Source organism: Anomaloglossus baeobatrachus, chromosome 11 (genome assembly GCF_048569485.1).
Source record: "Anomaloglossus baeobatrachus isolate aAnoBae1 chromosome 11, aAnoBae1.hap1, whole genome shotgun sequence".
Lineage (NCBI taxonomy): Eukaryota > Metazoa > Chordata > Amphibia > Anura > Aromobatidae > Anomaloglossus > Anomaloglossus baeobatrachus.
The window spans coordinates 13,582,988-13,606,336 of NC_134363.1; the positions used below are offsets into that span (position 1 = coordinate 13,582,988).

Genomic DNA, 23,349 nt, shown 5'->3' on the forward strand with positions numbered 1-23,349 from the left:
GGTGGTATCACTTGGTACTGTCCGTGCGTTATCGGGGCATGACACACACAGCGGCACATCTCCACTGGGAGAGGATATGACCAGCCGCCCTACACACCGGGGTGAGTCCTCCGCACAAACAGCCCAAAAGTGATATTATTATTATTATTATTACTACTATTATTATTATCATTGTAATTGCTATTTTATTATTATTATTATTATTATTATTATTATTATTATTATTATTACTACTATTATTTTATTATTATTATTACTATTATTATTGTAATTACTATACTATTATGATTACTATTATTATTATTATTATTACTACTATTATTATTATTATTATTATTATTACTATCTTATTATTACTATTATTATTACTACTATTATTTTATTATTATTACTACTATTATTCCAAAAAAAAATTTCATTATTATTACTATTATTATTGTTTTTATTATTTTACTGTTATTATTACTATTATTAGTATTTTTATTAACAATAACAGTAATAATATCTTTAGATGAAATCTTTTAATTACATATATGATAATGACTATAGTATTACTTTTATTACTATTATTGTTATTATTACAAATATTTTTTATTATTACTATTATTTTTTTTATTATTTTTATTACTATTATTAGTATTATTATTAACAATATTAGTAATAATATCTTTAGATGAAATCTTCTAATTACATATATGATGATGATTATATTATTACTTTTATTATTAATTATTGTTATTATTATTATCATCATCATTATTAATAATAATATGACTTTAGTATTTTATTGTTTTTATTACTAATAATATTATTAGTAATATTATTAACAACAGTAATAATATATTTAGATTAAATTAGCTCTTCTTATTATGTTTGATAATGATTATATTAATATTAATTGTATTATTATTTACATTATTATTTTATTACTATTATTATTAGTATTATTATTAACAACAACAACAACAACAATAATAATATCTTTAGATGAAATTATGTCTTATTTCATATATGATGATTATATTATTTTTATTATTATTAATATGATTATTACTACTGTTATTTTTATTATTATTATTATAATAATAATTATTATTATTATTATTAATAACAACAGTAGCAGCAATTCCCCCTGTGAGTGTGTCCAAAAAACACGTAACTCCATCACATATTTATGGCATAAAAGGGTTGGGCTTACAGCCATAGCCACGCCCCCTAAATCTAAAGGACACGCCTCTATATATGTAATAGTGACATACAATGCCAAAATAATAGCGCCATATAGTGCCTATAAATCAGGGCTAACCATACAAGTGCAGACTCTTTTTTTATTAGTGGTTCAGCAGTATGATTTAGGGAGCTATTATGTGGTCACTGTGTGTTGGTATTATAGTGTACGGTATGGTGGTATTATAGTGCACTGTATATTGGTATTACAGTGCACTGTATGGTGGTATTATAGTGCACTGTATATAGGTATTACAGTGCACTGTATGGTGGAATTATAGTGCACTGTATATTGCTATTATAGTGCACTGTATATTGGTATTATAGTGCACTGTATGGTGGAATTATAGTGCACTGTATATTGGTATTATAGTGCACTGTATATTGGTATTATAGTGCACTGTATGGTGGAATTATAGTGCACTGTATATTGGTATTATAGTGCACTGTATATTGGTATTATAGTGCACTGTATATTGGTTTTATAGTGCACTGTATATTGGTATTATAGTGCACTGTATATTGGTATTATAGTGCACTGTATATTGGTATTATAGTGCACTGTATATTGGTTTTATAGTGCACTGTATATTGGTATTATAGTGCACTGTATGGTGGTATTATAGTGCACTGTATATTGGTATTATAGTGCACTGTATGGTGGAATTATAGTGCACTGTATATTGGTATTATAGTGCACTGTATATTGGTATTATAGTGCACTGTATGGTGGTATTATAGTGTACTGTATGTTGGTATTATAGTGCACTGTATGTTGGTATTATAGTACATGGTGTGGTGACATTATAGTGCACTGTATGTTGGCATTATAGTGCACTATATATTGGTATTATAGTGCACTGTATGGTTGTATTATAGTGCACTGTATATTGGTATTATAGTGCACTGTATTTTGGTATTATAGTGCACTGTATTTTGGTATTATAGTGCACTGTATATTGGTATTATAGTGCACGGTATGCTGGTATTATAGTGCACTGTATATTAGTATTATAGTGCACTGTATATTGGTATTATAATGCACTGTATATTGGTATTATAGTGCACTGTATATTGGTTTTATAGTGCACAGTATGGTGGTATTATAGTGCACTGTATATTGGTATTATAGTGCACTGTATGGTGGTATTATAGTGCACTGTATATTGGTATTATAGTGCACTGTATGGTGGTATTATAGTGCCCTGTATATTGGTATTATAGTGCACTGTATATTGGTATTATAGTGCACAGTATGGTGGTATTATAGTGCACTGTATATTGGTATTATAGTGCACTGTATATTGGTATTATAATGCACTGTATATTGGTATTATACTGCACTGTATATTGGTTTTATAGTGCACAGTATGGTGGTATTATAGTGCACTGTATATTGGTATTATAGTGCACTGTATGGTGGTATTATAGTGCACTGTATATTGGTATTATAGTGCACTGTATGGTGGTATTATAGTGCACTGTATATTTGTATTATAGTGCACTGTATATTGGTATTATAGTGCACAGTATGGTGGTATTATAGTGCACTGTATTTTGGTATTATAGTGCACTGTATATTGGTATTATAGTGCACGGTATGCTGGTATTATAGTGCACTGTATATTAGTATTATAGTGCACTGTATATTGGTATTATAATGCACTGTATATTGGTATTATAGTGCACTGTATATTGGTTTTATAGTGCACAGTATGGTGGTATTATAGTGCACTGTATATTGGTATTATAGTGCACTGTATGGTGGTATTATAGTGCACTGTATATTGGTATTATAGTGCACTGTATTTTGGTATTATAGTGCACTGTATTTTGGTATTATAGTGCACTGTATTTTGGTATTATAGTGCACTGTATATTGGTATTATAATGCACTGTATATTGGTATTATAGTGCACTGTATATTGGTTTTATAGTGCACTGTATATTGGTATTATAGTGCACTGTATGGTGGTATTATAGTGCACTGTATATTGGTATTATAGTGCACTGTATGGTGGTATTATAGTGCACTGTATATTGGTATTATAGTGCACTGTATATTGGTATTATAGTGCACAGTATGGTGGTATTATAGTGCACTGTATATTGGTATTATAGTGCACTGTATATTGGTATTATAGTGCACAGTATGTTGGTATTATAGTGCACTGTATATTGGTATTATAGTGCACTGTATGGTGGTATTATAGTGCACTGTATATCTGTATTATAGTGCACTGTATGGTGGTATTATAGTGCACTGTATATTGGTATTATAGTGCACTGTATATTGGTATTATAGTGCACTGTATGGTGGTATTATAATGCACTGTATATTGGTATTATAGTGCACTGTATATTGGTATTATAGTGCACAGTATGGTGGTATTATAGTGCACTGTATATTGGTATTATAGTGCACTGTATGGTGGTATTATAGTGCACTGTATATTGGTATTATAGTGCACTGTATGGTGGTATTATAGTGCACTGTATATTGGTATTATAGTGCACTGTATATTGGTATTATAGTGCACTGTATGGTGGTATTATAGTGCACTGTATATTGGTATTATAGTGCACTGTATATTGGTATTATAGTGCACGGTATGCTGGTATTATAGTGCACTGTATATTGGTATTATAGTGCACTGTATGGTGGTATTATAGTGCACTGTATATTGGTATTATAGTGCACTGTATGGTGGTATTATAGTGCACTGTATATTGGTATTATAGTGCACTGTATATTGGTATTATAGTGCACTGTATGGTGGTATTATAGTGCACTGTATATTGGTATTATAGTGCACTGTATATTGGTATTATAGTGCACTGTATGGTGGTATTATAGTGCACTGTATATTGGTATTATAGTGCACTGTATATTGGTATTATAGTGCACGGTATGCTGGTATTATAGTGCACTGTATGGTGGCATTCACAGTATCTTGGGTACAGTACCGTGCATTATTTTTGCAGTGTATGGTTTGGCGGCACTATGTAACATTTTTTGGCACCAGGTATTTGTAACCAGGAGGAAGTGAGTCCTCTGCTCAGGAGTCTGCTGGGTGTGTCCAGACCATGTCAAGCTCCTCCCTGATCCGTTAATTGATGCAGAGCTGAAAACCAGGGGACCCGTGGAGTGTTTGCCCCTTTGTGGGCAGAGCAGCTTTCGCGCATGCTCAGTTGTCGGTCGGGAGAACCAGCGCATACTCGGTTGTAGATCGGCAGAACCAGCGCATGCTCAGTTGTAGATCGGCAGAACCAGCGCATGCTCAGTTGTAGGTCGGCAGAACCAGCGCATGCTCAGTTGTAGATCGGCAGAACCTGCGCATGCGCAAAACTTAATTATTTACCAGTTGCACGCGGGAAAACACATTTTGTAAGGTTTACGGCTCTGCAGGTCGCTAATGATTAGAACTTGAAAAAATAATCTTCGGTCTCATTGGTGAAAAATGGTGTCTACTGGTGAACGCTGCTGTTCCCAAAATCTAACATACCGAATTATGGGATTTTTTTTATTTGCACATGACCTTGTCTCATGAAAGATGAAGGATCTTGAAGGAATGTGACCGCAGCCTCTTATCTGTAGCAAAACTGAATCAGCAGGCGCTGCCCACGCAATCCGACCGCAGAATAGTGCAGGCGCGGGGTCACATACTTATAATAACGGGGCCAAATACTGGAAATCAGCTAAATACAAGGATTACAGAAGGATGGACATAAAGGAAAGTCAGGACACCCCCATATACTGGAGGACAAGAGAGAGTCAGGACACCGCATATACTGGAGGACAGGAGAGAGCCAGGACACCCCATATACTGGAGGACAGGAGAGAGCCAGGACACCCCATATACTGGAGGACAAGAGAGAGTCAGGACACCCCCATATACTGGAGGACAGGAGAGAGTCAGGACACCCCCATATACTGGAAGACAGGAGAGTGAGGACACCCCCATATACTGGAGGACAGGAGAGAGCCAGGACACCCCATATACTGGAGGACAAGAGAGAGTCAGGACACCCCATATACTGGAGGACAGGAGAGAGTCAGGACACCCCCATACACTGGGGGACAGGAGAGAGTCAAGATATCCCCATATACTGGAAGACAGGAGAGAGTCAGGACACCCCTATATACTGGAGGACAGGAGAGTGAGGACACCCCCATATACTGGAGGACAGGAGAGTGACGACACCCCCATATACTGGAGGACAGGAGAGTGACGACACCCCCATATACTGGAGGACAGGAGAGTGAGGACACCCCCATATACTGGAGGACAGGAGAGTGAGGACACCCCCATATACTGGAAGACAGGAGAGAGACAGGACACTCCATATACTGGAGGACAAGAGAGAGTCAGGACACCCTCATATACTGGAGGACAGGAGAGAGTCAGGACACCCCCATATACTGGAGGACAGGAGAGAGTCAGGACACCCCCATATACTGGAGGACAGGAGAGAGTCAGGATATCCCCATATACTGGAGGACAGGAGAGAATCAGGATATCCCCATATACTGGAGGACACGACAGAGTCAGGATATCCCCATATACTGGAAGACAGGAGAGAGTCAGGACACCCCTATATACTGGAGGACAGGAGAGTGAGGACACCCCCATATACTGGAGGACAGGAGAGTGAGGACACCCCCATATACTGGAGGACAGGAGAGTGAGGACACCCCCATATACTGAAAGACAGGAGAGAGACACAGGACACCCCCATATACTGGAAGACAGGAGAGTGAGGACACCCCCATATACTGGAGGACAGGAGAGTGAGGACACCCCCATATACTGGGGATCAGGAGAGAGTCAGGACACCCCCATACACTGGAGGACAGGAGAGAATCAGGATATCCCCATATACTGGAGGACACGAGAGAGTCAGGATATCCCCATATACTGGAAGACAGGAGAGAGTCCGGACACCCCCATATACTGGAGGACAGGAGAGTGAGGACACCCCCATATACTGGAGGACAGGAGAGTGAGGACACCCCCATATACTGGAGGACAGGAGAGTGAGGACACCCCCATATACTGGAAGACAGGAGAGAGACACAGGACACCCCCATATACTGGAAGACAGGAGAGAATCAGGATATCCCCATATACTGGAGGACACGAGAGAGTCAGGATATCCCCATATACTGGAAGACAGGAGAGAGTCCGGACACCCCCATATACTGGAGGACAGGAGAGTGAGGACACCCCCATATACTGGAGGACAGGAGAGTGAGGACACCCCCATATACTGGAGGACAGGAGAGTGAGGACACCCCCATATACTGGAGGATAGGAGAGAGGCAGGACACCCCTATATACTGGGGATCAGGAGACCCCTATATACTGGGGATCAGGTGACCCCTATATACTGGGGATCAGGCGACCCCTATATACTGGGGATCAGGTGACCCCTATATACTGGGGATCAGGTGACCGCTATATACTGGGGATCAGGAGACCCCTATGTACTAGTGATTAGGAGACCCCTATATACTGGGGTTCAGGAGACCCCTATATACTGGGGATCAGGTGACCCTCTATATACTTGGGATCAGGAGTCCCCTATATACTGGGGATCAGGAGACCCCTATATACTGGGGATCAGGAGTCCCCTATATACTGGGGATCAGGAGACCCCTATATACTTGGGATCAGGAGTCCCCTATATACTGGGGATCAGGAGACCCCTATATACTGGGGATCAGGAGACCCCTATATACTGGGGATCAGGAGACCCCTATATACTGGGGATCAGGAGACCCCTATATACTGGGGATCAGGAGACAACTATATACTGGGGATCAGAAGACTCCTATACTTTGAGGTTCAATGGAGATTCAGGACACCCCCATACATTAGGAGTCAGGGGAGACCCCACTATAAGTTATGACACCCCATACGCCGATCCCTCTGATATCTCTGTGTGTAGATGATTTTTATATGATATTTATGGCCACCTCTACTTGTTTGTAGTTTTCGAAACCTGGATCGTAGGCTCATTCACAAATCTGTAGCCTTCAGAGCTGAAATCTCAATGCATTTCATATTGGTTTAGTGAATTGTCAGGAATGATGGATTCCTTTATTTTCGATATCGGAAATAAAGTACACCACGGCCATAATACTCCTCTCCTCATAAAAAACACATGCACGCTCAGCCAACCTGAGCGTGCATGTGTGTGTGCGTGTGCCTGTGCGTGTGCATGGGGGGAGTCAGGAAGAACAGCTGCTGAGGTGCACGAGTTCGGACTAGAAACCTCCTTCTTGATTCCTGAAGGTTGGAGAGTTCTGCTCCGCCGCCTGCTCCACCTGATTAGCAGCTTTTCCACGAGCAGGAAACAGTCAGAGCAGGAAACAGTCATAGCAGGAAGTTTCGGCTTAAAGGGACTTTCCAGTGTTTTATAAATAAACATTGTGTCACTTTCTAACATTCTTTGTTATTAATTGTCTAAATTAAAAAACTAAAAACCTTGAATGACTTAAAGGGATAGTACGAAACTAGTGCTGCTTAATGTAGAAACAGCGCCACCCCCTGACCATGGGTTGTGGATGGTATTGCAGCTCATCTCCACACTTCTCACTGCTGAGGGTTTGCTACAATTGCAGCAGGAAAAGTCTCCCTTCTGCACTGATAGAGCTGAAGATTTGCTACAATTCTATCAAAATCCCATGTGAACTAATCCAGACAATAGGGGCGCTGTCCCTTTAACACCCCCTCAATCCCATCTTCAACTGATTGACAACAATCCTGCTATTGTTCCTTGTTATCAGCCAATACAGTGTAGGTGACAATAAGCTGATTGTCTTTTTTAATGAGTACTAGAATCGATTTATTGTGCTCTGTTATCAGCCATTTCCAATTTTTTTAGGAGATGGAATACCTTTGTTACAATTGTATCAGTTCTCTCTGGACTCATCACAGCAGCAGGATCCTGGGCAGTTTGTTACAATGTGTCAGCGCAGGTGATATCACAGTGTGGATTGTGATTAATGGTCACGTGCAGTTCCTGTGTTGCACAGAGGGGCGGTTTCGTGTCAGTGTGGCAGTGACAGGCTCTGATCCGCTCTCGGCGAAACTTTTTTTTTTTCTGGCTGAAAGTGAAACCGCCTTTACCCTTTACCTGCCGAGCGAGTCGTCATCGGAGACACAATGTGACGCATTCACGACGGCGGAGGAAACCGGCGCAGTCATCACGGGGGACGTTACCGTGCAGAATAGTCACCCCCCAAAACTAAGGGTTAATCCAGAGTCGTGAGATAGGAACGCAGCGAAATAATCCGCAAACAAAACGCACGAGAGCCCCGCCGCACTGAGGACCGCACTAATAGAGCCCTGCCGGACTGAGGACCGCACCGCACTGAGGACCGCACCGCACTAATAGAGCCCTGCCGGACTGAGGACCGCACCGCACTGAGGACCGCACCGCACTGAGAGCCCCGCTGCACTGAGAGAACCACCGCACTGAGAGCCCCGCTGCACTGAGAGAACCACCGCACTGAGGACCACACCGCACTGAGGGCCCCGCCACACTGAGGACCGCACCCAGGGCTGTATTTTGCCTTCGTGCTGCCCTAGGCACTTTAAGTGGTCGCGCCCCTTAGTGACAACGTAACACTGAGTTTTCGCACACGACATCTGTTTAAGGCAGATCTACTCTGTAGCACACTTTAAAAAGTATCAATAAGAAACGAACCCCCCCCAATGGGAATCACCACAGGCACATCAAAACATAGCATGAGTATAAAATATTCCCACCACACCGTCCCCACTTATATACTGTGACTGTGACACTGCCCCTAATAAACACCACACTGCCCTCCCTTATAAACTACTGTATATCCACCACACCTTCCTCAATTATGAAATATGATCTGTACATTGTGAGGAGGGAGCAGCATGATGTGAGGACAATGTCCCATGCATGCTGCCCCCTCCTCACAATGTCCCATGCATGCTGCCCCCTCCTCACAATGTCCCATGCATGCTGCCCCCTCCTCACAATGTCCCATGCATGCTGCCCCCTCCTCACAATATCCCATGCATGCTGCCCCCTCCTCACAGTGTCCCATGCATGCTGCCCCCTCCTCACAATGTCCCATGCATGCTGCCCCCTCCTCACAATGTCCCATGCATGCTGCCCCCTCCTCACAATGTCCCATGCATGCTGCCCCCTCCTCACAATATCCCATGCATGCTGCCCCCTCCTCACAGTGTCCCATGCATGCTGCCCCCTCCTCACAATATCCCATGCATGCTGCCCCCTCCTCACAATGTCCCATGCATGCTGCTCCCTCCGCACAATGTCCCATGCATACTACCCCCTCCTCACAATATCCCATGCATGCTGCCCCCTCCTCACAGTGTCCCATGCATGCTGCCCCCTCCTCACAATATCCCATGCATGCTGCCCCCTCCTCACAATGTCCCATGCATGCTGCCCCCTCCTCACAATGTCCCATGCATGCTGCTCCCTCCTCACAATGTCCCATGCATGCTGCTCCCTCGTCACAATGTCCCATGCATGCTGCTCCCTCCTCACAATGTCCCATGCATGCTGCCCCCTCCTCACAATGTCCCATGAATGCTGCCCCCTCCTCACAATGTCCCATGCATGCTGCTCCCTCCTCACAATGTCCCTTGCATGCTGCCCCCTCCTCACAATGTCCCATGCATGATGCCCCCTCCTCACAATGTCCCATGCATGCTGTTCCCTCCTCACAATGTCCCTTGCATGCTGCCCCCTCCTCACAATGTCCCTTGCATGCTGCCCCCTCCTCACAATGTCTTATGCATGCTGCCCCCTCCTCACAATGTCCCATGCATGCTGCCCCCTCCTCACAATGTCCCATGCATGCTGCTCTCTCCTCACAATGTCCCATGCATGCTGCCCCCTCTTCACAATGTCCCACGCATGCTGCTCCCTCCTCACAATGTCCCATGCATGCTGCCCCTCCTCACAATGTCCCATGCATGCTGCTCCCTCCTCACAATGTCTCATGCATGCTGCCCCCTCCTCACAATGTCTCATGCATGCTGCTCCCGCCTCACAATGTCCCATGCATGCTGCTCCCTCCTCACAATGTCCCATGAATGCTGCTCCCTCCTCACAATGTCTCATGCATGCTGCCCCCTCCTCAGTGTCCCATGCATGCTGCCCCCTTCTCACAATGTCTCATGCATGCTGCCCCCTCCTCAGTGTCCCATGCATGCTGCCCCCTTCTCACAATGTCCCATGCATGCTGCCCCCTCCTCACAATGTCCCATGCATGCTGTCCCTCTCCATGAGCTCCTAATGCTGCCTTCCTCTTTTCCATAATGAGACCTTCATGTTGCCCCACTCATGCTAAGACCACCACACTAACGCTTATGCTGAGACCCCCCCCACACACACACTACCCCACTCTTGATATTGACTCCCCTACATTGCTCCACTCCATACTGATCCCACACATGCTGCCCCTTCTTCACAATGAGCTCCCAATGCTGCCCCCTCTTATTCTGAGTCCTTACACTCCCCCCACCCAATCGATTTTGTCATTGCACTATCCCTCATCCCTTGTCCTCTGTCTCTAGCATTAGCCCCTCTCTCCCACTCCCCCAGCATCAGCCTCTCTCCCCCAGCATCAGCCTCTATCTTCCCTCAGCATCAGCCTCTCTTCCCCAGTCTCAGCCTCTGCCTCCCTCCAGCCTCTTCCCAGTCTCTGCCTCTGCCTCCCTCCAGCCTCCCCCCAGTCTCTGCCTCTGCCTCCCTCCAGCCTCCCCCAGTCTCAGCCTCTGCCTCCCTCCAGCCTCCCCACAGTCTCAGCCTCTGCCTCCCTCCAGTCTCAGCCTCTGCCTCCCTCCAACCTCCCCCCAGTCTCAGCCTCTGCCTCCCTCCAGCCTCCCCCCAGTCTCAGCCTCTGCCTCTCTCCAGTCTCAGCCTCTGCCTCCCTCCAGTCTCAGCCTCCCTCCAGCCTCCCCCCAGTCTCTGCCTCCCTCCAGCCTCCCCCCAGTCTCTGCCTCCCTCCAGCCTCCCCCCAGTCTAAGCCTCAGCCTCCCTCCAGTCTCAGCCTCAGCCTCCCTCCAGCCTCCCCCAGTCTCAGCCTCAGTCTCCCTCCAGCCTCCCCCCAGTCTCAGCCTCCCTCCAGTCTCAGCCTCTGCCTCCCTCCAGCCTCCCCCCAGTCTCTGCCTCTGCCTCCCTCCAGCCTGCCCCCAGTCTCTGACTCTGCCTCCCTCCAGCCTCCCCCCAGTCTCTGCCTCTGCCTCCCTCCAGCCTCCCCCCAGTCTCAGCCTCTGCCTCTCTCCAGCCTCCCCCAGTCTCAGCCTCTGCCTCCCTCCAGCCTCCCCCCAGTCTCTGCCTCTGCCTCCCTCCAGCCCCCCCCCAGTCTCTGCCTCTGCCTCCCTCCAGCCTCCCCCAGTCTCAGCCTCTGCCTCCCTCCAGCCTCCCCACAGTCTCAGCCTCTGCCTCCCTCCAGTCTCAGCCTCTGCCTCCCTCCAGCCTCCCCCCAGTCTCAGCCTCTGCCTCTCTCCAGTCTCAGCCTCTGCCTCCCTCCAGCCTCCCCCCAGTCTCAGCCACTGCCTCCCTCCAGTCTCAGCCTCTGCCTCCCTCCAGCCTCCCCCCAGTCTCAGCCTCTGCCTCCCTCCAGCCTCCCCCCAGTCTCAGCCTCTGCCTCCCTCCAGCCTCCCCCCAGTCTCAGCCTCTGCCTCCCTCCAGTATCTGCCTTTGCCGCCTCCCCCCCCCGCATGCGCAGATCTCTGGTCTGCATTAGAGACACTCCCACGCTCCTTATGAATCCACTTACCTGCTCCAGTGCCCGCCGCCATCTTCCTGGCTCACGTGAGTATCCTCTTCTGACACCGGCTTCCATCACGGCGTCCTCCGCGGCGTCCTGCTGTGAGCTCTGCATGTGACGTCCACACAGCAGTGGACGCAGCACAGAGGAAGGAGCTGATTGGCGCGCGCCTGTGACCCCGGAAGTGCAGGCGCCGGCAGTTCCGGGGTCAATCAGCTCCCTGTGCTCGGCGGCCACAAAAAAAAAAAAAAAATGTAAAAAAAAAAAAAAAAAAAAAAAAAAAATTTTTTTTTTTTTTTTTTTTTTTGCTGCCAGAAGGTGCCGCCCCTCACAATCTGCCGCCCTAGGCACCGGACCACGGGTGCCTAATGGTAAATACGGCCCTGACCGCACCGCACTGAGGGCCCCGCCGCACTGAGGACCGCACCGCACTGAGGACCGCACCGCACTAAGAGCCCCGCCGCACTGAGGACCGCCCCGCACTAAGAGCCCCGCCGCACTGAGGACCGCACCGCACTGAGGACCGCACCGCACTGAGGACCGCACCGCACTAAGAGCCCCGCCGCACTGAGGACCACACCGCACTAAGAGCCACGCCGCACTAAGAGCCCCGCCGCACTGAGGACCGCACCGCACTGAGGGCCCCGCCGCACTGAGGACCGCACCGCACTGAGGACCGCACCGCACTGAGGACCGCACCGCACTAAGAGCCCCGCCGCACTGAGGACCGCACCGCACTGAGGACCGCACCGCACTGAGGGCCCCGCCGCACTGAGGACCGCACCGCACTGAGGACCGCACCGCACTGAGGACCGCACCGCACTAAGAGCCCCGCCGCACTGAGGACCGCACCGCACTGAGGGCCCCGCCGCACTGAGGACCGCACCGCACTGAGGACCGCACCGCACTGAGGACCGCACCGCACTAAGAGCCCCGCCGCACTGAGGACCGCACCGCACTAAGAGCCCCGCCGCACTGAGGACCGCACCGCACTGAGGACCGCACCGCACTAAGAGCCCCGCCGCACTGAGGACCGCACCGCACTGAGGACCGCACTAAGAGCCCCGCCGCACTGAGGACCGCACCGCACTAAGAGCCCCGCCACACTGAGGACCGCACCGCACTGAGGACCGCATCGCACTGAGGACCGCGCCGCACTGAGGACCACACCGCACTAAGAGCCACGCCGCACTGAGGACCGCACCGCACTAAGAGCCCCGCCGCACTGAGGACCGCACCGCACTAAGAGCCCCGCCACACTGAGGACCGCACCGCACTGAGGACCGCATCGCACTGAGGACCGCGCCGCACTGAGGACCACACCGCACTAAGAGCCACGCCGCACTAAGAGCCCCGCCGCACTGAGGACCGCATCGCACTGAGGACCGCGCCGCACTGAGGACCGCACCGCACTGAGGACCACACCGCACTAAGAGCCCCGCCGCACTAAGAGCCCCGCCACACTGAGGACCGCATCGCACTGAGGACCGCGCCGCACTGAGGACCGCACCGCACTAAGGACCGCACCGCACTAAGAGCCCCGCCGCACTGAGGACCGCACCAAGAGCCCCGCCGGACTGAGGACCGCGCCGCACTGAGGACCGCACCGCACTGAGGACCGCACCGCACTAAGAGCCCCGCCGCACTGAGGACAGCACCGCACTAAGAGCCCCGCCGCACTGAGGACCGCATCGCACTGAGGACCGCACCGCACTGAGAGCCCCGCTGCACTGAGAGAACCACCGCACTGAGGATCGCGCCGCACTGAGGACCGCACTGCACTGAGGGCCCCGCCGCACTGAGGACCACACCGCACTGAGGGCCCCGCCACACTGAGGACCGCACCGCACTGAGGGCCCCGCCGCACTGAGGACCGCACCGCACTGAGGACCGCACCGCACTGAGGACCGCACCGCACTAAGAGCCCCGCCGCACTGAGGACCGCACCGCACTAAGAGCCCCGCCGCACTGAGGACCGCACCGCACTGAGGACCGCACCGCACTGAGGACCGCACCGCACTAAGAGCCCCGCCGCACTGAGGACCGCACCGCACTGAGGACCGCACCGCACTGAGGACCGCACCGCACTAAGAGCCCCGCCGCACTGAGGACCGCACAGCACTAAGAGCCCCGCCGCACTGAGGACCGCACCGCACTGAGGACCGCACCGCACTGAGGACCGCACCGCAGTAAGAGCCCCGCCGCACTGAGGACCGCACCGCACTGAGGACCGCACCGCACTGAGGACCGCACCGCACTAAGAGCCCCGCCGCACTGAGGACCGCACCGCACTAAGAGCCCCGCCACACTGAGGACCGCACCGCACTGAGGACCGCATCGCACTGAGGACCGCGCCGCACTGAGGACCACACCGCACTAAGAGCCACGCCGCACTAAGAGCCCCGCCGCACTGAGGACCGCATCGCACTGAGGACCGCGCCACACTGAGGACCGCACCGCACTGAGGACCACACCGCACTAAGAGCCCCGCCGCACTAAGAGCCCCGCCGCACTGAGGACCGCATCGCACTGAGGACCGCGCCGCACTGAGGACCGCACCGCACTAAGGACCGCACCGCACTAAGAGCCCCGCCGCACTGAGGACCGCACCAAGAGCCCCGCCGGACTGAGGACCGCGCCGCACTGAGGACCGCACCGCACTGAGGACCGCACCGCACTAAGAGCCCCGCCGCACTGAGGACAGCACCGCACTAAGAGCCCCGCCGCACTGAGGACCGCACCGCACTGAGGACCGCATCGCACTGAGGACCGCACCGCACTAAGAGCCCCGCCGCACTGAGGACCGCATCGCACTGAGGACCGCACCGCACTGAGAGCCCTGCCGGACTGAGGACCGCACCGCACTGAGGACCGCACCGCACTGAGAACCCCGCCGGACTGAGGACCGCACCGCACTGAGAGCCCCGCCGAACTGAGGACCGCATCGCACTGAGAGCCCCGCCGAACTGAGGACCGCATCGCACTGAGGACCGCACCGCACTGAGAGCCCCGCTGCACTGAGAGAACCACCGCACTGAGAGCCCCGCCGTACTGAGGACCGCATCGCACTGAGAGCCCCGCTGCACTGAGAGAACCACCGCACTGAGGATCGCGCCGCACTGAGGACCGCACTGCACTGAGGGCCCCGCCGCACTGAGGACCACACCGCACTGAGGGCCCCGCCACACTGAGGACCGCACCGCACTGAGGGCCCCGCCGCACTGAGGACTGCACCGCACTGAGAGCCCCGCCGCACTGAGAGCCCCGCCGCACTGAGAGCCCCGCCGCACTGAGAGAACCGCCGCACTGAGAGCCCCGCCACACTGAGAGCCCCGCCGCACTGAGCGAACCACCGCACTGAGAGCCCCGCCGCACTGAGAGCCCCGCTGCACTGAGAGAACCACCGCACTGAGAGCCCCGCTGCACTGAGAGAACCACCGCACTGAGAGCCCCGCTGCACTGAGAGCCCCGCCGCACTGAGAGAACCACCGCACTGAGAGCCCCGCCGCACTGAGAGCCCCGCCGTACTGAGAGCCCCGCCGCACTGAGATCCCCGCCGCACTGAGAGACCCGCCGCACTGAGAGCCCCGCCGCACTGAGATCCCCGCCGCACTGAGAGCCCCGCCGCACTGAGAGCCCCGCCGCACTGAGAGCCCCGCCGCACTGAGAGACCCGCCGCACTGAGAGCCCCGCTGCACTGAGAGCCCCGCCGCACTGAGAGCCCCGCCGCACTGAGAGCCCCGCCGCACTGAGAGACCCGCCGCACTGAGAGCCCCGCTGCACTGAGAGCCCCGCCGCACTGAGAGCCCCGCCGCACTGAGAGCCCCGCCGCACTGAGAGCCCCGCCGCACTGAGAGCCCCGCCGCACTGAGAGAACCACCGCACTGAGATCCCCGCCGCACTGAGAGCCCCGCCGTACTGAGAGCCCCGCCGCACTGAGAGCCCCGCCGCACTGAGAGAACCCCGCACTGAGAGCCCCGCCGTACTGAGAGAACCGCCGCACTGAGAGCCCCGCCGCACTGAGAGCCCCGCCGCACTGAGAGAACCGCCGCACTGAGAGAACCGCCGCACTGAGAGAACCGCCGCACTGAGAGAACCGCCGCACTGAGAGCCCCGCCGCACTGAGAGAACCGCCGCACTGAGAGAACCGCCGCACTGAGAGCCCCGCCGCACTGAGAGCCCCGCCGCACTGAGAGAACCGCCAGACTGAGAGCCCCGCCGCACTGAGAGCCCCGCCGCACTGAGAGAACCGCCGCACTGAGAGAACCGCCGCACTGAGAGAACCGCCGCACTGAGAGCCCCGCCGCACTGAGAGCCCCGCCGCACTGAGATCCCCGCCGCACTGAGAGCCCCGCCGTACTGAGAGCCCCGCCGCACTGAGAGCCCCGCCGCACTGAAAGAACCACCGCACTGAGATCCCCGCCGCACTGAGAGCCCCGCCGTACTGAGAGCCCCGCCGCACTGAGAGCCCCGCCGCACTGAGAGAACCACCGCACTGAGAGCCCCGCCGCACTGAGAGCCCCGCCGCACTGAGATCCCCGCCGCACTGAGAGCCCCGCCGTACTGAGAGCCCCGCCGCACTGAGAGCCCCGCCGTACTGAGAGAACCACCGCACTGAGAGCCCCGCCGCACTGAGAGAACCACCGCACTGAGAGCCCCGCCGTACTGAGAGAACCGCCGCACTGAGAGCCCCGCCGCACTGAGAGCCCCGCCGCACTGAGAGCCCCGCCGCACTGAGAGAACCGCCGCACAGAGAGAACCGCCAGACTGAGAGCCCCGCCGCACTGAGAGCCCCGCCGCACTGAGAGAACCGCCGCACTGAGAGAACCGCCGCACTGAGAGCCCCGCCGCACTGAGAGCCCCGCCGCACTGAGAGAACCGCCGCACTGAGAGCCCCGCCACACTGAGAGCCCCGCCACACTGAGAGCCCCGCCGCACTGAGAGCCCCGCTGCACTGAGAGCCCCGCTGCACTGAGAGCCCTGCTACACTGAGAGCCCCGCCGTACTGAGAGAACCACCGCTCTGAGAGACCAGCTGCACTGAGAGCCCCGCCGCACTGAGAGCCCCGCCGCACTGAGAGCCCCGCCGCACTGAGAGCCCCGCCGCACTGAGAGCTCCGCCGCACTGAGAGAACCGCCGCACTGAGAGCCCCGCCGCACTGAGAGCCCCGCCGCACTGAGAGCCCCGCCGCACTGAGAGCCCCGCCGCACTGAGAGACCTGCTGCTGGGAGGAAATGAACTCTGGCTCTCAGTCATATAGGTGAGGCTGTCAGTCAGTGCCGGGGCGTGGTTACATCCACCACTCATTATGTATTGAGCAGTGACTAAAGCCTGTATGGCTGAACGCCCGATGCTGCCGGTATAAATACAGCTCCCATCCTCCCGGCAGCGGGGCTCTAATAACCTGCAGATTAACCCTATATCTACAGGATAACAGCGATTTTTACATGATATTTTCCTATTAACTTCTCATTATAGACTTTGTCATACAGAGCTCAAAAGCCAGTGCATCACTCTCTGTAGCCACCACTAGAGGGAGCTAAGGGGCCAATATGCAATATAGTACGTGTCTACTGTGTAGTTGTACTATATATGGGCACTATATGACATTGTATGATGATTGCGGTATATTACCATTATATGGGCACTGCTTGTATTGTCCTGGTTGTAATAGTTGTGGTATTATTATTAGGCACTAGAGCAGTTTTATATTTTCTGGAACTAATGTCATAGACTTTGACCCAACTATTTTAGCAGCTTAAAACCTACCCCCCCCCCCCCGAATCAGGGGAGCAGATTAATTTCCACTTTTCTTACAATTTATACTATGGGCGTAATTACACCCGCGGATGATTGGTCACTCTAACGAAATGTGTGTATGATACTAGGCTGAGGAGTCTCAATACTAGACTCAGTCCAGTGCTCATTAGGAGTCTCAGCACTAGCCCCAGTCCAGGGCTTGGAATCTCAGCACTAGTCCCAGTCCAGGGCTTGGAGTCTCAGCACTAGTCCCAGTCCAGGGCTTGGAGTCTCAGCACTAGTCCCAGTCCAGGGCTCATTAGGAGTCTCAGCACTAGTCCCAGTCCAGGGCTCATTAGGAGTCTCAGCACTAGTCCCAGTCCAGGGCTTGGAATCTCAGCACTAGTCCCAGTCCAGGGCTCATTAGGAGTCTCAGCACTAGTCCCAGTCCAGGGCTCATTAGGAGTCTCAGCACTAGCCCCAGTCCAGGGCTTGGAGTCTCAGCACTAGTCCCAGTCCAGGGCTCATTAGGAGTCTCAGCACTAGTCCCAGTCCAGGGCTTGGAGTCTCAGCACTAGTCCCAGTCCAGGGCTCATTAGGAGTCTCAGCACTAGTCCCAGTCCAGGGCTTGGAGTCTCAGCACTAGTCCCAGTCCAGGGCTCATTAGGAGTCTCAGCACTAGACCCAGTCCAGGGCTTATTAGGAGTCTCAGCACTAGTCCCAGTCCAGGGCTCATTAGGAGTCTCAGCACTAGTCCTAGCCCAGGGCTCATTAGGAGTCTCAGCACTAGTCCCAGTCCAAGGATCATTAGGAGTCTCAGCACTAGTCCCAGTCCAAGGATCATTAGGAGTCTCAGCACTAGTCCCAGTCCAGGGCTCATTAGGAATCTCAGCACTAGTCCCAGTCCAAGGATCATTAGGAGTCTCAGCACTAGTCCTAACCCAGGGCTCATTAGGAATCTCAGCACTAGTCCCAGTCCAAGGCTCATTAGGAGTCTCAGCACTAGTCCCAGTCCGAGGATCATTAGGAGTCTCAGCACTAGTCCCAGTCCAAGGATCATTAGGAGTCTCAGCACTAGTCCCAGTCCAAGGATCATTAGGAGTCTCAGCACTAGTCCTAGCCCAGGGCTCATTAGGAGTCTCAGCACTAGTCCCAGTCCAAGGATCATTAGGAGTCTCAGCACTACTCCTAGTCCAGGGCTCATTAGGAGTCTCAGCACTAGTCCCAGTCCAGGGCTTGGAGTCTCAGCACTAGTCCCAGTCCAGGGCTTGGAGTCTCAGCACTAGTCCCAGTCCAGGGCTCATTAGGAGTCTCAGCACTAGACCCAGTCCAGGGCTCATTAGGAGTCTCAGCACTAGACCCAGTCCAGGGCTCATTAGGAGTCTCAGCACTAGTCCTAGTCCAGGGCTCATTAGGAGTCTCAGCACTAGTCCCAGTCCAGGGCTCATTAGGAGTCTCAGCACTAGACCCAGTCCAGGGCTCATTAGGAGTCTCAGCACTAGTCCCAGTCCAGGGCTCATTAGGAGTCTCAGCACTAGTCCCAGTCCAAAGCTTGGAGTCTCAGCACTAGTCCCAGTCCAGGGCTCATTAGGAGTCTCAGCACTAGGCCCAGTCCAGGGCTTATTAGGAGTCTCAGCACTAGTCCCAGTCCAAGGCTCATTAGGAGTCTCAGCACTAGTCCCAGTCCAGGGTTCATTAGGAGTCTCAGCACTAGTCCTAACCCAGGGCTCATTAGGAATCTCAGCACTAGTTCCAGTCCAAGGCTCATTAGGAGTCTCAGCACTAGCCCCAGTCCGAGGATCATTAGGAGTCTCAGCACTAGTCCCAGTCCAAGGATCATTAGGAGTCTCAGCACTAGTCCTAGCCCAGGGCTCATTAGGAGTCTCAGCACTAGTCCTAGCCCAGGGCTCATTAGGAGTCTCAGCACTAGTCCCAGTCCAAGGATCATTAGGAGTCTCAGCACTAGTCCCAGTCCGAGGATCATTAGGAGTCTCAGCACTAGTCCCAGTCCAAGGATCATTAGGAGTCTCAGCACTAGTCCCAGTCCGAGGATCATTAGGAGTCTCAGCACTAGTCCCAGTCCAAGGATCATTAGGAGTCTCAGCACTAGTCCTAGCCCAGGGCTCATTAGGAGTCTCAGCACTAGTCCTAGCCCAGGGCTCATTAGGAGTCTCAGCACTAGTCCCAGTCCAAGGATCATTAGGAGTCTCAGCACTAGTCCCAGTCCGAGGATCATTAGGAGTCTCAGCACTAGTCCCAGTCCAGGGCTCATTAGGAATCTCAGCACTAGTCCCAGTCCAAGGATCATTAGGAGTCTCAGCACTAGTCCTAACCCAGGGCTCATTAGGAATCTCAGCACTAGTCCCAGTCCAAGGCTCATTAGGAGTCTCAGCACTAGTCCCAGTCCGAGGATCATTAGGAGTCTCAGCACTAGTCCCAGTCCAAGGATCATTAGGAGTCTCAGCACTAGTCCTAGCCCAGGGCTCATTAGGAGTCTCAGCACTAGTCCTAGCCCAGGGCTCATTAGGAGTCTCAGCACTAGTCCCAGTCCAAGGATCATTAGGAGTCTCAGCACTACTCCTAGTCCAGGGCTCATTAGGAGTCTCAGCACTAGTCCCAGTCCAGGGCTTGGAGTCTCAGCACTAGTCCCAGTCCAGGGCTTATTAGGAGTCTCAGCACTAGTCCCAGTCCAGGGCTTATTAGGAGTCTCAGCACTAGTCCCAGTCCAGGGCTTATTAGGAGTCTCAGCACTAGTCCCAGTCCAGGGCTCATTAGGAGTCTCAGCACTAGTCCCAGTCCAAGGATCATTAGGAGTCTCAGCACTAGTCCCAGTCCAGGGCTCATTAGGAGTCTCAGCACTAGTCCCAGTCCAAGGCTCATTAGGAGTCTCAGCACTAGTCCCAGTCCGAGGATCATTAGGAGTCTCAGCACTAGTCCCAGTCCAGGGCTTATTAGGAGTCTCAGCACTAGTCCCAGTCCAGGGCTTATTAGGAGTCTCAGCACTAGTCCCAGTCCAAGGATCATTAGGAGTCTCAGCACTAGTCCCAGTCCAGGGCTCATTAGGAGTCTCAGCACTAGTCCTAACCCAGGGCTCATTAGGAATCTCAGCACTAGTCCCAGTCCAAGGCTCATTAGGAGTCTCAGCACTAGTCCCAGTCCGAGGATCATTAGGAGTCTCAGCACTAGTCCCAGTCCAAGGATCATTAGGAGTCTCAGCACTAGTCCTAGCCCAGGGCTCATTAGGAGTCTCAGCACTAGTCCTAGCCCAGGGCTCATTAGGAGTCTCAGCACTAGTCCCAGTCCAAGGATCATTAGGAGTCTCAGCACTACTCCTAGTCCAGGGCTCATTAGGAGTCTCAGCACTAGTCCTAGCCCAGGGCTCATTAGGAGTCTCAGCACTAGTCCCAGTCCAGCGCTCATTAGTAGTCTCAGCACTAGTCCTAGCCCAGGGCTCATTAGGAGTCTCAGCACTAGTCCTAGCCCAGGGCTCATTAGGAGTCTCAGCACTAGTCCCAGTCCAAGGATCATTAGGAGTCTCAGCACTAGTCCCAGTCCAAGGATTATTAGGAGTCTCAGCACTAGTCCTAGTCCAGGGCTCATTAGGAGTCTCAGCACTAGTCCTAGCCCAGGGCTCATTAGGAGTCTCAGCACTAGTCCCAGTCCAGGGCTCATTAGGAGTCTCAGCACTAGTCCCAGTCCAGGGCTCATTAGGAGTCTCAGCACTAGTCCCAGTCCAGGGCTTGGAGTCTCAGCACTAGTCCTAGCCCAGGGCTCATTAGGAGTCTCAGCACTAGTCCTAGCCCAGGGCTCATTAGGAGTCTCAGCACTAGCCCCAGTCCAGGGCTTGGAGTCTCAGCACTAGTCCCAGTCCAGGGCTTGGAGTCTCAGCACTAGTCCCAGTCCAGGGCTCATTAGGAGTTTCAGCACTAGCCCCAGTCCAGGCTTGGAGCCTCAGCACTAGTCCTAGCCCAGGGCTCATTAGGAGTCTCAGCACTAGTCCTAGCCCAGGGCTCATTTGGAGTCTCAGCACTAGTCCCAGTCCAGGGCTCATTAGGAGTCTCAGCACTAGTCCCAGTCCAGGGCTCATTAGGAGTCTCAGCACTAGTCCCAGTCCAGGGCTCATTAGGAGTCTCAGCACTAGTCCCAGTCCAGGGCTCATTAGGAGTCTCAGCACTAGCCCCAGTCCAGGGCTCATTAGGAGTCTCAGCACTAGTCCCAGTCCAGGGCTCATTAGGAGTCTCAGCACTAGTCCTAGCCCAGGGCTCATTAGGAGTCTCAGCACTAGTCCCAGTCCAGGGCTCATTAGGAGTCTCAGCACTAGTCCCAGTCCAGGGCTTGGAGTCTCAGCACTAGTCCCAGTCCAGGGCTTGGAGTCTCAGCACTAGTCCTAGCCCAGGGCTCATTAGGAGTCTCATCACTAGTCCCAGTCCAGGGCTCATTTGGAGTCTCAGCACTAGTCCCAGTCCAGGGCTTATTAGGAGTCTCAGCACTAGTCCCAGTCCAGGGCTTATTAGAAGTCTCAGTACTAGTCCCAGTCCAGGGCTTATTAGGAGTCTCAGCACTAGTCCCAGTCCAAGGATCATTAGGAGTCTCAGCACTAGTCCCAGTCCAGGGCTCATTAGGAGTCTCAGCACTAGTCCTAGCCCAGGGCTCATTAGGAGTCTCACCACTAGTCCCAGTCCAGGGCTCATTAGGAGTCTCAGCACTAGTCCCAGTCCAGGGCTTGGAGTCTCAGCACTAGTCCCAATCCAGGGCTTGGAGTCTCAGCACTAGTCCCAGTCCAGGGCTCATTAGGAGTCTCAGCACTAGTCCTAGCCCAGGGCTCATTAGGAGTCTCAGCACTAGTCCTAGCCCAGGGCTCATTAGGAGTCTCAGCACTAGTCCCAGTCCAGGGCTCATTAGGAGTCTCAGCACTAGTCCCAGTCCAGGGCTTGGAGTCTCAGCACTAGTCCTAGCCCAGGGCTCATTAGGAGTCTCAGCACTAGTCCCAGTCCAGGGCTCATTTGGAGTCTCAGCACTAGTCCCAGTCCAGGGCTCATTAGGAGTCTCAGCACTAGTCCTAGCCCAGGGCTCATTAGGAGTCTCAGCACTAGTCCTAGCCCAAGGCTCATTAGGAGTCTCAGCACTAGTCCTAGCCCAGGGCTCATTAGGAGTCTCAGCAGTAGTCCTAGCCTAGGGCTCATTAGGAGTCTCAGCACTAGTCCCAGTCCAGGGCTCATTTGGAGTCTCAGCACTAGTCCTAGCCCAGGGCTCATTAGGAGTCTCAGCACTAGTCCTAGCCCAGGGCTCATTAGGAGTCTCAGCACTAGTCCTAGCCCAGGGCTTGGAGTCTCAGCACTAGTCCCAGTCCAGGGCTTGGAGTCTCAGCACTAGTCCCAGTCCAGGGATCATTAGGAGTCTCAGCACTAGTCCTAGTCCAGGGCTTGGAGTCTCAGCACTAGTCCCAGTCCAGGGCTTGGAGTCTCAGCACTAGTCCCAGCCCAGGGCTCATTAGGAGTCTCAGCACTAGTCCCAGCCCAGGGCTCATTAGGAGTCTCAGCACTAGTCCTAGTCCAGGGCTTGGAGTCTCAGCACTAGTCCTAGCCCAG

General features: G+C 52.8%; 1 protein-coding gene across 4 annotated transcripts in view; it reads left to right on the top strand.

Moving 5' to 3' along the window:
* MAG (myelin associated glycoprotein) overlaps positions 1 to 23,349 on the top strand; it is a 108,837-nt gene continuing 85,488 nt past the window's right edge. For all 4 annotated transcript variants that reach the window (XM_075328285.1, XM_075328289.1, XM_075328288.1 and 1 more), the window contains exon 1: positions 1 to 101. The gene's annotated coding sequence lies outside the window, so the exon portion shown is untranslated. The remainder of the gene's footprint in view (positions 102 to 23,349) is intronic.